Raw genomic sequence first — 15,093 nt, 5'->3', positions numbered from 1 at the left:
CCGCCGCGCGCGGTGCGTGCAACCGCCCGGCGGTTACAAGCACTTCACCACTTTTGCCCAGACCAGCGGGCGAAAGGGCGGGCAGCCATGCAGGCGGCATGCAACCGCGCCAAGTGGGCGCACCTCTCCGACTTCCAACGCGCCCAGCTTGGAGGACCAGGCCCACGCGTGATGCAACCGGTGCGCCGGTTGCTACGTGCCTGCAACTGCACCGCCACTTGCGCCACCACCGCGCCTCCTCGACTGCGGAACCAATACCGCGACTCGAGGCGACCCAGCGGCTCCAGTCTGGCGCGACGGTCAATGCGGCCGAAGACGGGCTGGCAGTAATGGCGGTGGCAGGCTGGCGGGAGCAGCGGTCACGTCGTCAGCCAAGCTTACGTCCCATCCGGGGGCAGCGAGAGAACCCTCTCTCACGGCGTGAAGACAATGCACCCGTGTCCTGTTCCTCGAACGGCTCGCGCACGCGCAACGGCTGCCCCGCGAACCGCTCGCCCCGTCGCATTAACTCCGCAGCGGGACAGGCGGCGCCTCTTGCAGGAGAAACGAGCAACGCTTCGCCTTCGCCATAATGACCGCGTCAAAAAAGGTACGCCGCGTCGTTCGATTTCGTATCCTTTTCCTTTTTTCCTCTTTCTCTCTCTTGCAACAGGGACCGGGAAAGGGGATACCCCGAAAAGGATCCTTCCCCGTGAAGGAACCAGGCTCCGAGCCTCCCTACTGATCAGAGGTTCGAAGGCTGGCCCCTCAGAAGGGTTCAACAGCCGCCTCAGAGCACGTGGGCTCCACACCCACTACTGGTCAGAGGTTCAAAGGTCGCCCCCTCGGAAGGGTTCAACGGCCGCCTCAGGCTACTCGGGCTCCGCACCCACTACTGATCAGGGGTTTGAAGGCTGGCCCCCGAAGGGTTCACAGCCGCCTCAGACACAGAGCGAGGGATGACCATGGGTACGTTCGATACATAACCAAGGCTCGGGCTGCGCTCCCGAGGTACCCTAGGACATTTCCGAGACCAGCGGGAACGATCTTGTAACGGAATCCTATCAGAGGGAGGCATCGAGCCCTCGGACCCCGTCACCAGTGGACCGGGTCCGGCAGATCACCCACAGGTACTTTTGGGCACGCCTCTGGGCCCCTAGCCGACCCCTAACGAATGGGGCACGGACGTCCGCTCAGATCACCCGCCTGCAGCTCACCGGAGACACCATGTTCGGCGCCCACCGAGGGCAACATGGCGCTCTCCCCCTCCTCCTTGCGGAAAGGCGACGCAGGGGCGTATGTAAAAAAAGCCGAGTCTGTCCCTGAACGCCATCTTGCCCTGTGCAGAGGCTCGGGGGCTGCTCTCGCAAACCCGGCTCCGGCCAAACCGTTGACAGCGTCAACATACCAGCCCGAGAACTTGGGACCCGACCGTACACCCGAGCTACGACCAGCTCGCATGAGGGAACGACCAGACCAGCCGAAGCATTGCGCGAGGCGTTAAGACCTCGGAGGAGTCAAACCACTCCTCCGAGGCCTCGGGGGCTACACCCGGCGGGTGCGCTCGCGCGCACCCACCGGAACAAAACGCAACCGAGAAAAGCTGGTCCCCTTGCAAAAAGTGCTACGAAAGCCTCCAAGCGAGTGCTAACACTCCCTTCGAGGCTCGGGGGCTACTGTCGGGGACCATAATTAGGGGTACCCTCAAGGCTCCTAATTCTCAGCTGGTAACCCCCATTAGCACAAAGCTGCAAAGGCCTGATGGGTGCAATCAAGTCAGGGATCAGTCCATTCGAGGGACTCGATCACGCCTCGCCCGAGCCTAGCCTCGGACAAGGGCAGCCGACCCCGGAGGATCTCCGCCTCGCCCGAAGCCCCCCTCTAGCGGCGAACACGTTCCCGGCTCGCCCGAGGCCCTGTCTTCGCCAAGAAGCAACCCCGACCAAATCGCAGGAGCATTTAATGCAAAGGTGGCCTGACACCTTTATCCTGACGCACGCCCCTCAGCTGACAGAGCCGAAGTGACCGACGTCACTTCGCCGCTCCACTGACCGGTCTGACAGAAAGACTGTAATACTCAAAATTGTGTACAAGGAATATATAGTGTTTTCCTTATTTGATGTGCCTCATTTGCATCATAAAAAGAGCATACACAAAATTTAGAGTTTAATTCAAACAAATGACAAAAAAAAACCATGCATCATATTGGAGTTTTGTTTGTGCATTTAATAAAATAATAACATGGATAAAAATATAATAAAGAGTTGAAGAGTTTGGGATTAAACCTAAATTAAATCCTAGAATTTGGAAATGGGAAGAAGAAAATACGAAAATAGGAAAGACCATATATATAATGTAAGGAAAATGTATAAATAAAGGTGTCTTTCATATCAACATCTTGGACTAGTACATCTAGTTCAAGTTCAAGATTTACAATCGAATGCGGATACAAATTTAAGAACTCAAATATGAAAAGAAAAGAAAAAGGAAAATAGAAAGAAAAAGAAGAAGATTAAGCTCCTGCATGGACCCAAACTACCGGTTGACCCATTCTCCCTCATCTCACGCGACCCAATAGCCAAGCCTGTGCGCCGCTGAATAAAAAAAATGGTCTTCAGTGAGGATGGCGTTAGCCAGGCGTCATGGGTGACATCACCCCTATACCTCCACCACCACTGACGGCTGGGACCACGATGTATTCGCATACGCGTATTCTTCTGGATGTGGGCGTTGGTCAAACGGAGAACGGGTTCTCCGGTGCTACCGCTCTGCTCGCCCATAAGTCGGATGGTCCTAGTTGTTGGCCGTCGCGGTTGACCTGGAGCAGAAAAAAATGGCAGGTGTGCGCCGCCTGGATTGCAGCCATTAAGAGAGAGAAACCAAGGGAGAAGGGAGTGGGTTTGATCGCGGGTGAGCGCAGGAAACCGAGGGAGGTGACCTTCGGGCCTGGTGAAATCACCGATAGCGGTGACGGACGATTCGGCCAGGTGCTGGCGACAATCCTGTGGAGCTTGCGTCGCGTGGCCGAAACTTCGCGGTGTCTTCGCCCAGCCTCGTCCTAGCCTCTGCATTGGTGAGTTGCCCCTATGTCGTGCTCGCTATGATCTACCCATAAGCTATCACCGGAACATGGGTTGTAGCGAACTTCTCCTCGTCCACGGGCGGGTGGAGCCGTGTGGCAAATGGCAATGGCGCTGCCGCGGTGGTTCATCACCGTTGGCTGGGTGCCGACCGGAGAAGACGAAGACAGGGAGTTTGGGAGGAGATGGGTTGCGCCGTCCAATAACGTGCTCGGGCAGTTCGCGCCGAGCGCCAGGGACGCGGCAGGTTAGCTGGGAAAGTAGGGAGAGAGAGTGCCATGAGGGCGTGGCGTCCATGCTTGGACGGCCGTGGTTGAAGACACTGGGCGTCCGTACATTAGGAAATAGACGGCCGAGATTAAAACGAAGAATGCCCCCTCACGTTATAAAATCAGAGTCCTTGGTTTAGGATCGTGTGGCTTAGATCGTTTAATACCCCTGTCCGTTGATTCTGTGATCAATGGTCGTTGAGAGAGGAAACCCTATATGGTTGAGCTGATCTAATCAGGACCGCATATTTCAGATCGGATGGTCTGTAAACCGCCATACCCCTTCGCCATATACGTTTTACAGAAGAGCCCCCGCTGAATCACGAAAACAACCCGCCATCCCTGCGCCTGTTGTCTGAGTCTGAGGATTTATTACATCAGGACCCCTGCGCTTTCTAGATTCGAGGCCCAGTCCAGAAAACATATAAAATAGGTAAATAAATACAGAAATTGATTTTTAATATAAAAAGAATTCCTAAAACTTGTTTATTGCATAGAAAATTCATTCTAGCTCCAAATTGAGCCATTTCAATTTCTAAAATTTTGTAATAAGATTCTCTATCATTTAGTGTATGTTTTAGCACGAAAACAGTAAGAAAATTAATTTATCATTTAATCCTATTTCAAGCACATTAAATCTTAGGAAATTCGTAACTTGAAATCTCTAACTCCAAATTTAATGATTCTAGTTCCAATGATCACATTTTAATGTATAGATTTTTTTACTGTATATTTTATTTGCATGTTTGATGTGATGTTAATTTATGCTATACTATGTATGTATTGTGTTGATGCGAGTAGACGAGCCAGCCACTGTGGAATCTGAGGTTCAGCAAGTAGAAGTAGCTGAGCAGGAGCTCATTGAAGGCAAGTTGTGCCCTTGATCACTTACTTTTCCCAGCCATGTTCTTATTAATTTTAATGATCTGCATAGGTTAATTTTGATGGGAGCCTTTATGTTACCCCAGTTTTGATTACCTCTATACCTTGTTCACCCCTGAAATATTTTTGGGTAGTACTTGCTATTGCTTTATGTGGATTGGGTATGGAGATACACTACTCATGATTATTCTGTTATTATCTTGTTACTATTACTGTTCATGTTAAGATCATTAAATTAATGGGAACATGGAGCGACCACCCGGGAAAACAGTGCTACCACAAGGGTATAATGGGACGCCCTTGGCTGACTAATTAGGAAAGCTAGTGGAAGACTACCTTACCTGAAAGGGGCAAGGGCAGTAGGGGAGAGGTCAGTGCGGGGAGGTCCCTGGTTGATTTTGCTGCGATGGCGGTCAGCCAGGAACCCTGTACTGGATCTTCCTATAAACTGTAGCGGGTTTTCGGAAGCTAGTGGAACTTTGTAAAGGCCTCGTAGTGGATCCCTAGCCATTCACCTCGGTAGTGTCTAAGGGCCTTGCAAACCCAGGCGACATGGGATACACGACTTGTGGGTAAAGATGCGCAACCTCTGCAGAGTGTAAAACTAGTATACTAGCCGTGCTCACGGTCAAGAGCGGCTCGGACCCTCACATGATTAAATTATGGAACTTAAACTTAATTTGTCATATCATCGCATTTGGGATTATTTTACTACTACTGTTCTTTATTATTATTAAGGTTTGGTATTTACTTACACTTAGTAATTGCTAATAAAATTTTGACCAACTTATAAAAGCAATGCTCAGCCTCAGCCTTTATTCCATTGATTAGCCTTACACTGCATGAACTCCCACCTTTGGTGAGTTCATGCCACATTATTCCCCACAACTTGTTGAGCGATGAACGTATGTGAGCTCACTCTTGCTGTCTCACACCCCCCCACAGGAGAAGAACATGTGATTCAGGAGGAGCCACAAGGCGAGGAGTATGATCTGATCTAGGTGGCGTTTCTCAGTTGACATTGGCGCCGACGATCCTTAGTTCGTTTTATATTTATCTTTATTTTGTAATAAGTCTTCCGCTATGTAACAAATACTCTGATGTTTTATGACATTTATCTCTATACACTCTGTTATTATATATGTTGTCTTCTTGGCGCATGTATGAGATGCACCCGGCTTTGTTCCTTAAAACCGGGTGTTACAGAAGTGGTATCAGAGGAAATGTTGACTGTAGGACGAAACCTAGATAGAAATGGACAAAAACCCTTACCTACTTACCTTACTCTGATTCATTCCATACTTACCCTATCTTGATCCTGTCTCACCTTTTGCTATTCTACTCTGATCATTCTCATCTTTGCTACTCTAAGACAAGAAGGATTTCACACCTTGGAATCCTACACTTATGGTCTTTCCAGAGATAGGTAACCTCAGACGAAAATAAAACTATTTTCTCTATTTAAAAAAATGTTGGTTGATTGTTCTGATGAAAAATGTCTGATTTGCTTCTTTGATTGATTGAAATATTATAGTTGGGCATCTTAGCATGTACCACTATAAGGTAATAAATTAGCTATGGTAGGTAAAATATTAATCTGCTTAGCTAATAAATCCCCCAAAGTAACCTGATTCGTAATCACTACCTTGTCTACAATCCTTGCTTTCTTACCCTGTATTTCTAACCCAGAGGGGCTACCCCTATAGTGTTAGAAGAGAGCACTATAGACGTGATCCTTGGTATGTCATGGTTAAGAAAGACAAAGGCAGTACATACACTGTGCTAAGGGAACCGTAGAACTCACCCGTTCCAAAGAAGAAAGATTTGAAGTTAAAATTGCAGTAACTACCACCACCAGATTAGCAGCATTCTTAGTAGATGGGAAGTTTGTTGGTGTCAACATCCGTGTGGTTAGAGATTTATTTTGGATGTCTTCCCAGAAGAGTTACCAGGGATGCAACTGGATACGGAAGTTGAGTTTGTTATTGATCTCTTACCTGGGACTGCTCCTACTTTCAAACGACCATACATGATGTTCGTAGAAGAACTAAAGGAAACCTAAGAAGCAATTAACGGAATTACAAGAGGCTGGGTACATTCGTTCGAAACCTTCACCTTGGGGAGCACCGGTGTTATTTGTGCAGAAGAAGGATGGATCACAACGGATGTGTGTGGACTATAGATCCCTTAATGATGTCACGGTGAAGAACAAGTATCCATTACCCCGCATTGAAGAATTATTTGATCAGATAAGAGGTACAAGGGTATTCTCGAAGATTGAACTCTGACCGGGTTATCACCAAATGAAGATTAGGCCATCGGATATTCCCAAGACGGATTTCTCGTCCCGTATGGTTTATATGAGTTCATCGTTATGTCATTTGGACTAACCAATACACCAACCTATTTTATGGATCTGAAGAATAAGGTGTTCATGATTTGGACAGATTCGTCGTAGTATTCATCGTCGATATCCTTATCTATTCTAAGAGTGAAGCGATCATGAGGAACATCTAAGATTAGAGCTATAGAAGCTATGAGATAATCAACTTTATGCCAAGTACAGTAAATGCGAGTTTTGGATTGACGAGGTGCCATTTCTTGGACATATCATTTCTAATGGTGCAATATCAGTGGATTCTGCTAAAGTCAAGGAGATAGTGGTGTGGAGCATACCCACTACAAGATTCGGAGTTTCTTGGGACTTGTAGGATATTATTGGAGATTTATTGAAGGATTTTCTAAAATTGCTAAGCCTATGACATCGCTTTTGGAGAAAGGAAGAGAATTCAAGTGGGATGAGAAATGCCAAGAGAGCTTTGATCAATTGAAGGAGAGATTGATGTCACCGCCAGTATTGATTATGCCAGATCTAAAGAAGGGATTTGACATTTATTGTGATGCATGTGGCCAAGGATTGGGATGCGTGCTTATGCAAGAAGACATGTGATTGCCTATGCATCTCGTCAGTTGCGGAAACAAGAGTTGAACTACCCCACTTATGACTTAGAACTGGCAGCCGTTGTGCATGCACTTAAGATTTGGAGACACTACATTATGGGAACTAAGTGCCAAGTATACATGGATCATAAGAGTTTGAAGTACATATTCACTCAGAAGGATCTCAACCTTAGGCAACGCCGTTGGTTGGAGATCATTAAGGATTATGATTTGGAGATTCACTATCACCCAGGCAAGGCAAATTTGGTTGCAGATGCCTTGAGTCGGAAAGAGCATGTTCACTCCGCTTTTGTTGTCCAGCTACCTGATGAATTAGCAAAAGATTTTGAGAGGCTCAACCCGGGAATTGTTACACATACGGAAGGAGTGACTATTGAATTGGAACCTACCTTGGAGCAAGAAATTCGTAAAGGTCGGGTTGGTGATGCTAAGATCCAGGAGATCAAGGATCTGATAACAGAGGGTAGAGGCCCAGAGTTCACGGAGGATGAGCAAGGCACGATATGGTTCAAGAATCGGATATGTGTTCCTGATATGGAAAGCCTTCATGAGACTATTTTAAAGGAGGTCCATGACTTGGATTATTCTATTCATCCTGGTAGTACCGAGATGTATCAGGATTCGAAGCAGAAATACTGGTGGTATGGATTGAAAAGAGATGTGGCTGCACATGTGACTATGTGCAATGTGTGTCAAAGAGTTAAGGTCGAACACCAAAGACTAGTTGGACTATTGCACCCACTAAAGATACCCGAGTGAAAGTGGGAAGAGATTGGTATGGACTTCATTACTGGATTGCCTCGCACCTCGAAAGGATACGATTCTATATGGGTTGTTGTGGATAGACTGACCCAAGTGGCTCATTTCATTCCGGTCAAGACTACTTATAAAGGATCTTAGCTAGCAGAGTTATATATGGCTCGAATTGTGTCTCCATATAGAGTACCAAAGAAGATCGTTTTGGATAAGAGGATCATAGTTTACCTCTAGATTTTGGAAAAGTTTTCATGAGAATATGGATATAAAGTTGAATTTTAGTTCGGCCTACCTCAGACCGAAAGGACTAACCAAGTATGGGAAGATATGTTGAGAGCTTGTGCCCTTCAACATGGTGGAAGTTGGGACAAAAGTCTACCTTATGCTGAGTTCTCATATAATAATAGTTAACAGGCCAGTCTGAAGATGTCACCGTTCGAGACTCTGTATGGCAGGAAATGCAGGATTCCTCTATATTGGATCAGACTAGAGGAAGACAGCTCTTTGGACCTGAACTTATTCAAGAGGCAGAAGAACAAATTCGTATAATTCGAGAGAATTTGAGGGTATCTCAGACCAGACAAAAGAGCTACGCTGATGATAGAAGAAGACCACTGGAATTTGAGGAAAGAAATCATGTGTACCTCAAGGTGTCACCACTCCGGGGTATGAGGAGATTCAAAGTCAAAGGAAAGTTGTCCCCTCGCTTTATTGGACCCTTCTTAATCTTAAAGCGAGTGGGTGAGGTTGCATATCGATTGGAGCTACCGGATCATCTTGCGGATGTTCATGATGTATTTCATGTATCTCAGCTGAAGAAATGTCTCAGGGTGCCTGAAGAACAGTTGCCAATGGAGGACCTTAATGTTCAAGAGGATCTGACTTATGCTGAGTACCCCATCAAGATTCTGGATACGCTGACTCGTGTCACGAGGAATAAGGTTATAAAGATGTGCAAAGTGCAATGGAGCCACCACGGTGAAGATGAAGCAACTTGGGAAAGAGAAGAAGAGCTTCGTATAGATTTTCCCCACCTTTTCCCTAGATCTTCCTAAATCTCGAGGACGAGATTATTTTTAAGGGGGGTAGGATTTGTAATACTCAAAATTGTGTACAAGGAATATATAGTGTTTTCCTTATTTGATGTGCCTCATTTGCATCATAAAAAGAGCATACACAAAATTTAGAGTTTAATTCAAACAAATGACAAAAAAAAAACCATGCATCATATTGGAGTTTTGTTTGTGCATTTAATAAAATAATAACATGGATAAAAATATAATAAAGAGTTGAAGAGTTTGGGATTAAACCTAAATTAAATCCTAGAATTTGGAAATGGGAAGAAGAAAATAGGAAAATAGGAAAGGCCATATATATAATGTAAGGAAAATGTATAAATAAAGGTGTCTTTCATATCAACATCTTGGACTAGTACATCTAGTTCAAGTTCAAGATTTACAATCGAATGCGGATACAAATTTAAGAACTCAAATATGAAAAGAAAAGAAAAAGGAAAATAGAAAGAAAAAGAAGAAGATTAAGCTCCTGCATGGACCCAAACTACCGGTTGACCCATTCTCCCTCATCTCACGCGACCCAATAGCCAAGCCTGTGCGCCGCTGAATAAAAAAAATGGTCTTCAGTGAGGATGGCGTTAGCCAGGCGTCATGGGTGACATCACCCCTATACCTCCACCACCACTGACGGCTGGGACCACGATGTATTCGCATACGCGTATTCTTCTGGATGTGGGCGTTGGTCAAACAGAGAACGGGTTCTCCGGTGCTACCGCTCTGCTCGCCCATAAGTCGGATGGTCCTAGTTGTTGGCCGTCGCGGTTGACCTGGAGCAGAAAAAAATGGCAGGTGTGCGCCGCCTGGATTGCAGCCATTAAGAGAGAGAAACCAAGGGAGAAGGGAGTGGGTTTGATCGCGGGTGAGCGCAGGAAACCGAGGGAGGTGACCTTCGGGCCTGGTGAAATCACCGATAGCGGTGACGGACGATTCGGCCAGGTGCTGGCGACAATCCTGTGGAGCTTGCGTCGCGTGGCCGAAACTTCGCGGTGTCTTCGCCCAGCCTCGTCCTAGCCTCTGCATTGGTGAGTTGCCCCTATGTCGTGCTCGCTATGATCTACCCATAAGCTATCACCGGAACATGGGTTGTAGCGAACTTCTCCTCGTCCACGGGCGGGTGGAGCCGTGTGGCAAATGGCAATGGCGCTGCCGCGGTGGTTCATCACCGTTGGCTGGGTGCCGACCGGAGAAGACGAAGACAGGGAGTTTGGGAGGAGATGGGTTGCGCCGTCCAATAACGTGCTCGGGCAGTTCGCGCCGAGCGCCAGGGACGCGGCAGGTTAGCTGGGAAAGTAGGGAGAGAGAGTGCCATGAGGGTGTGGCGTCCATGCTTGGACGGCCGTGGTTGAAGACACTGGGCGTCCGTACATTAGGAAATAGACGGCCGAGATTAAAACGAAGAATGCCCCCTCACGTTATAAAATCAGAGTCCTTGGTTTAGGATCGTGTGGCTTAGATCGTTTAATACCCCTGTCCGTTGATTCTGTGATCAATGGTCGTTGAGAGAGGAAACCCTATATGGTTGAGCTGATCTAATCAGGACCGCATATTTCAGATCGGATGGTCTGTAAACCGCCATACCCCTTCGCCATATACGTTTTACAGAAGAGCCCCCGCTGAATCACGAAAACAACCCGCCATCCCTGCGCCTGTTGTCTGAGTCTGAGGATTTATTACATCAGGACCCCTGCGCTTTCTAGATTCGAGGCCCAGTCCAGAGAACATATAAAATAGGTAAATAAATACAGAAATTGATTTTTAATATAAAAAGAATTCCTAAAACTTGTTTATTGCATAGAAAATTCATTCTAGCTCCAAATTGAGCCATTTCAATTTCTAAAATTTTGTAATAAGATTCTCTATCATTTAGTGTATGTTTTAGCACGAAAACAGTAAGAAAATTAATTTATCATTTAATCCTATTTCAAGCACATTAAATCTTAGGAAATTCGTAACTTGAAATCTCTAACTCCAAATTTAATGATTCTAGTTCCAATGATCACATTTTAATGTATAGATTTTTTTACTGTATATTTTATTTGCATGTTTGATGTGATGTTAATTTATGCTATACTATGTATGTATTGTGTTGATGCGAGTAGACGAGCCAGCCACTGTGGAATCTGAGGTTCAACAAGTAGAAGTAGCTGAGCAGGAGCTCATTGAAGGCAAGTTGTGCCCTTGATCACTTACTTTTCCCAGCCATGTTCTTATTAATTTTAATGATCTGCATAGGTTAATTTTGATGGGAGCCTTTATGTTACCCCAGTTTTGATTACCTCTATACCTTGTTCACCCCTGAAATATTTTTGGGTAGTACTTGCTATTGCTTTATGTGGATTGGGTATGGAGATACACTACTCATGATTATTCTGTTATTATCTTGTTACTATTACTGTTCATGTTAAGATCATTAAATTAATGGGAACATGGAGCGACCACCCGGGAAAACAGTGCTACCACAAGGGTATAATGGGACGCCCTTGGCTGACTAATTAGGAAAGCTAGTGGAAGACTACCTTACCTGAAAGGGGCAAGGGCAGTAGGGGAGAGGTCAGTGCGGGGAGGTCCCTGGTTGATTTTGCTGCGATGGCGGTCAGCCAGGAACCCTGTACTGGATCTTCCTATAAACTGTAGCGGGTTTTCGGAAGCTAGTGGAACTTTGTAAAGGCCTCGTAGTGGATCCCTAGCCATTCACCTCGGTAGTGTCTAAGGGCCTTGCAAACCCAGGCGACATGGGATACACGACTTGTGGGTAAAGATGCGCAACCTCTGCAGAGTGTAAAACTAGTATACTAGCCGTGCTCACGGTCAAGAGCGGCTCGGACCCTCACATGATTAAATTATGGAACTTAAACTTAATTTGTCATATCATCGCATTTGGGATTATTTTACTACTACTGTTCTTTATTATTATTAAGGTTTGGTATTTACTTACACTTAGTAATTGCTAATAAAATTTTGACCAACTTATAAAAGCAATGCTCAGCCTCAGCCTTTATTCCATTGATTAGCCTTACACTGCATGAACTCCCACCTTTGGTGAGTTCATGCCACATTATTCCCCACAACTTGTTGAGCGATGAACGTATGTGAGCTCACTCTTGCTGTCTCACACCCCCCCACAGGAGAAGAACATGTGATTCAGGAGGAGCCACAAGGCGAGGAGTATGATCTGATCTAGGTGGCGTTTCTCAGTTGACATTGGCGCCGACGATCCTTAGTTCGTTTTATATTTATCTTTATTTTGTAATAAGTCTTCCGCTATGTAACAAATACTCTGATGTTTTATGACATTTATCTCTATACACTCTGTTATTATATATGTTGTCTTCTTGGCGCATGTATGAGATGCACCCGGCTTTGTTCCTTAAAACCGGGTGTTACAAAGACAGCGCCGCCTGCGCCGCTCCGACTACGGTGCCACTTGACAGAGTGAGGCTGACAGGCAGTCAGGCCCGGTCGCACACCATAGGAAACTCCGCACCGCCTGACCCAGGGCTCAGACTCGGGCAAAGCCCCGGAAGACGGCGAACTCCGCTCCACCCGACCCAGGGCTCGGACTCGGGCAAAGCCCCGGAAGACGACAAACTCCGCTCCGCCCAACCCAGGGCTCGGACTTGGGCTCAGCTCCAGAAGACGACGAACTCCACTTCGCTCGACCCCGAGACTCAAATTCCGCCCTAGCCTCAGCCAACGGCCTCCGCCTCGCCCGACCCAGAGGCTCGGACTCGGCCTCGGCCACGGAAGACGGACTCGACCTCGACCTCGGAGAAGCCTCCACATCGCCCAACCTAGGGCGCGGACCGGCCACGTCAACAGGAGGCGCCATCATTACCCTACTCCAAGCTGACTCAGGCTACGGGGAACAAGACCGGCGTCCCATCTGGCTCGCTCCGCCAGATAGGCGATGATGGCGCCCCGCGCGTTCCCTGACGATGGCGGCTCTCGGCCCCCTTACAAAAGCAAGAGGACGTCAGCAAGGACTCGACGGCCCCGACAGCTGTCCCTCCGCCAGGCTCCAGCACTCCTCCGACGGCCACGACATCACACAAACCGGGTGCCAAGATCTCTCCGGCCGCCACGATGGCGTGTACTTAGGGCGCTAGCTCTCCTCCGCTAGACACGTAGCACTCTGCTACGCCCCCCATTGTACACCTGGACCCTCTCCTTACGCCTATAAAAGGAAGGGCCAGGGCCCTCTTAGAGAGGGTTGGCCGCTCGGGGACGAGGACGAGACGGGCGCTCGCATAAGGCCGCTCGCTCCTTCCCCGTGTGGACGCTTGTAACCCCCTACTGCAAGCGCACCCGACCTGGGCGCGGGACGAACACGAAGGCGGCGGGATTTCCACCTCTCTCTCTCCCATCTCCGGCCTCCTCGCTCTCCCCCCTTCGCGCTCGGCTTCGCGTCGACCCATCTGGGCTGGGGCACGCGGCGACACTTCACTCGTCGGCTCAAGGACCCCCCTGTCTCGAAACGCCGACAAAAGCAATCTGTGACTAATGAGAAAGGTGTTAGTTTCTAACCATTTGTTTGGCTTTAATCAGTTAACAAATCTATTGGTTGTTTGTAGATGATAATTTCAAGATATATACTAAATCTGAAAATATTACATTTCAAGATATATACTAAATCTGTAAATATGCATGCATGCGTTAATCGACCATACAGAGAAAATATTACATTTCAAGATATATACTAAATCTGAAATTTCTTTTTTTATATTACACCGTTCGAACTTGTATCAACTTGTATCTCTGTAATAGCAACTCTCTCCATAGCATTAAGTTAACAGCATGTCTATCAACTTGTATCTTAATTGCATCTGTTAACATGATCCATCCTACAGTCTTTGGACGTAAAGGACTACTCCCTTTTGATCGGTGTCAATAAGGAAAAAAAGAGATGGCTGTACACCTTGTGGCTGGCCGGCTAGCGGCTAGAACAAGCAGACCGTCTGGGACACCTGGACACCTTGTCGCTGGCCAGCTAGAAGTCTAGAACAAGCAGACTTCCTTTTGTTTATTTTGAATTTGGTTATTTGGGTTAGCTGGATGACCGTTTGGGACAAGCAGACTTGCTTTTGTTTCTTTTGTATTTGGCTATTTGTGAGTTGTGTCTGTCTCTGTGAGCTATGACTATGAGTGACTATGAGGTTGTGTTAACTTTAAAGTTTAAATAATTATTATGATTTCAAAAATTCAAGTGCATGCATCAAGCTTCTTGAGTTATTTAAGTTTTTTAGTCTATCCGATTGCAAGTGCATGTGTCATGTGTGCAAGTGCTTGAGTGCGTACTAAATTACTTGATTACATGTATACAACAAGATACTTGAGTAGTTGAGTGAGTATTTTAGTTTCTCAAACATTTACGATGTGTACTTGTTATTTGAATAAAATATTTGTTACCAATAATATTCGTGTTCGACTTGTCCGTATTCGAAAGGTGAATATCCGCATCCATAACTGAGATAATTCGTATCTATATCTACTAGCTGAATGCCCGTGCGTTGCAACGGAAATATATAATACCAGTATACTACGATAACTTATATACAAAATGTGTGTTATATTGTTATGAGAAAATGTTTCATAATCAATTTGTGATCCTAGCCATACATAAATTTTGTTAATTTAATCTAGTTATTTCACCACTACATTGCAACCATCAGTATCATGCAGACTTCGATATATGCCACGATTTGTATGGTCTCATCATTGGAGAGCACGTTCCACACATGCCGAAAAAATTCCTTCGTACATCATTAGTCATCAGACATGCACCACCATATGCTCTTGCTTAAACAAAAAGGTAAGTGTGTATGTGTTTGCGAAGAGAATTAAAGGCAGGCCGACACAAAAGCTACCCTGACGGTGGCGAGGATGACGAACTGATCACTGTTGTCGATCCTCTTCTGTGTCACCTCCGGCGCCAAGATGACGCCACAATCCTCGATATAGTAGTCATCGAACGCAGGCGACATGACGAGTACCGATGACTCTTGGTTGGGCTGCCAAAGGAAGTGCACCCCGGGCTCATCAGCGAGGTAGTACCCCTGGCCGTTGCACTACCGGATGCGCTATTCCACTACA

Source organism: Zea mays, chromosome 2, assembly GCF_902167145.1.
Source record: "Zea mays cultivar B73 chromosome 2, Zm-B73-REFERENCE-NAM-5.0, whole genome shotgun sequence".
Taxonomy (NCBI): domain Eukaryota; kingdom Viridiplantae; phylum Streptophyta; class Magnoliopsida; order Poales; family Poaceae; genus Zea; species Zea mays.
This window is presented reverse-complemented; position numbering follows the sequence as displayed.